Below are 2,614 nucleotides of genomic sequence, written 5' to 3'. Positions count from 1 at the left end.
TTTTTTTTTTTTGGTCTCTAGTAACACCATCAACCTCTCCCTTCCAAATCTGAGCTGTGCTGGGGTTTGAACTAAAAAGCCATATTTGAGATGTTGACGTGTAAGAAGCACTTTCAGAATGTTGTCCTTTTTAAAAATAATTTCTCAAAATACCAGATTTCATTCCAAAAATAAAGAGAACAAAACCACACATGAAGTGTAGATTGTAGTACGGAGCTTCATTTTTTTTCCTAATCCTGTAAGATGGCTCCCAAAGGTTATGTGAGATTTATGCTATGTAAATGGCTATGAAATCTGCAAGAAACACCAGAAAAAGTGTAGAGACAGACGGGGGCAGTGGACCAAAGAATGAGCCGGGAAGGCGTCACCATTCCTCTAGACCAGCGGTTCTCAACCTGTGGGTCGCGACCCCTTTGGGGGTCGAACGATCCTTTCACAGGGGTCACCTAAGACCATCGGAAAACACATATATAATTACATATTGTTTTTGTGATTACTCACTGATTTCCTTATGTTCAATTTATAACAATGAAATTGGGTGTCACCACATGAGGAACTGTATTAAAGGGTCGCGGCATTAGGAAGGTTGAGAACCACTGCTCTAGACCTTCCTACAAGACCAGTCCATGCATCGCAAGGACCGACCGGGTTCCAGCTGATCGAAAGCACTTTCTTCTGATTGGGAGGCTTGTCCCATCGCGCCCCTGTGCCGGGAGGAGATGGCCAGGGTGCTGGACAGCATGGACACTGGAGTCAACGCAGCCTCCGCCTGGGTTTCTTGGTCTGGAGGTCAAAGAGGAAGTAGAGAACTGCCGGCCTCGTTTCGAGTGCAGCTACCGGGACACGTGTGCCCATGTGCTCGCCCTGTGTATTTATACTGTACATGTAGAGTCTAGATTTATATACCGCAATGTACAAATATATTTTCCTTTTTTAAAAGACCATGGAAGTTCCAAGTAGATAATACGTAGCCTCATTTATTTAATGCCACTTGAAATGTCTTAAACTTGTTTCCTGGTGGACAGCCGGGCCATGCCTTTAGCTGCTCGCATGCTTGTCTCTCTGCATCTCCATCGTCTGTTTACCTTTTGGTTAAACTAATAAACTGGTTGGGACTTGGTTGGCATGTGCTGCCAGCCCCAGAGGGATTGTATCTGGAGTATCACTGAGGCGGGGTCCGGGTCCCAGATGTGTCAGTAGGCTCTCTGGATGCCCACGCGGGCTCGGTGCGGGGAGCAGAGGGAGAAGCAGCGGCAGAGTCCGGAGGGACCCTCCCCCCTGGCCACGTCCCAAACCCGGCATGTCTGGTTTGGGGCAAGAGTGACAAGAAAGTGCAGTCAGATGGGGTGCCTTGCTGCTAGCTTGTTCTTCCTGGGAGCCATGCTGTGGGGGACACTTTTTCTAACATGGAACTTCAGGGCAGGCTCCAGGTCAGTACTTGGCCTGCTGCTGACAGCCGATCCCTAGTCCACACTTGCGACCATCTGAGTAATCCTCGAAACCCGAGGGCTCTGTGGGAGGTCTTTCCCCGAAAGGCAGGCATGCCAGGGCCAGCTTCACTCACCAGCTGCACATGGTTGTCATCCTGTCATATTTCCAAAAAGTTCCCAGAATCATTTTCTGGTTTTTTAAAATATATTTTTATTGATTTCAGAGAGAAAGGAAGAGGGAGAGATAGAAACATCAATGATGAGAATCATTGACCAGCTGCCTCCTGCACACCCCACACTGGGGATCGAGCCCACAACCTGGGCATATGCCCTGACCGGGAATCGAACTGAAATGTGACCTCCTGGTTCATAGGTCAACACTCAACCACCGAGTCATGCCAGCCAGGCCCCAGATTTATTTCCCAGTGAATTCTTAAATGGTTCCAAGTCATCCAATTTTCTGGGCCCTCGTGTGATTTTGGGAGAGGGCCAACTAGGTGTTTTAATAATTGACAATACGAGTTGGGGCAGGAAGGAAAAGGGATTTCTATCTCTGGCACCAGGTGACCACTTTTCCAAGACCATTCTAGAAAACAGGTTCCCTTGGTTGGCCTCTGTCTGGAAACTTGACTTGGAGACTCTCTGCCTGAAAGAAGAATGTCTCAAAATTTCCCTTTCTGGAGCCAGGCAGCGTAGGAGCCTGCAGCCCGGGTTTCCATGGTACCCAGAAGGCTCCCTGAGGCCATCTCTTTTTCCGCAGATGCTGCCGCAACGGCTGTGGTCACATCCGCATCACAGTTCCACTAGGAGAAGTTCCTTCCGTCGTGTTTAGCACTGCCCATTCCCTAGAATCTCCGCTTAAATGAAATACTCCTGGAAGGGAGGCACTAGGTAGGCTGAGGTGAGGAACCGTGACAGCTCAGTAATTGACGAGCGTTACTGTCCATGGTGCCCCGGCGTGATGCACCAGGCGGTTCTAAGGGTGGCCAAGGGTCCAGCAGCGTCCTCCTTGCAGTTCTGCCACCTCAGGTCACTGCTGGCAGAGAGGACTCCGAACTGTCCCTCACGGCCTTCGGGCACAGCGGCACTGTCACTCCCATCCACAGTCCTAGGGTCAGTCCCTGGGGCCGGTCTAAGTGCAGGGGAGGCGGGAAATGAGAAAGAACCCTGAGAGGAGGACCTGA

Source organism: Myotis davidii, unplaced genomic scaffold, assembly GCF_000327345.1.
Source record: "Myotis davidii unplaced genomic scaffold, ASM32734v1 scaffold362, whole genome shotgun sequence".
In the NCBI taxonomy this organism is placed as follows: Eukaryota; Metazoa; Chordata; class Mammalia; order Chiroptera; family Vespertilionidae; genus Myotis; species Myotis davidii.
This window is presented reverse-complemented; position numbering follows the sequence as displayed.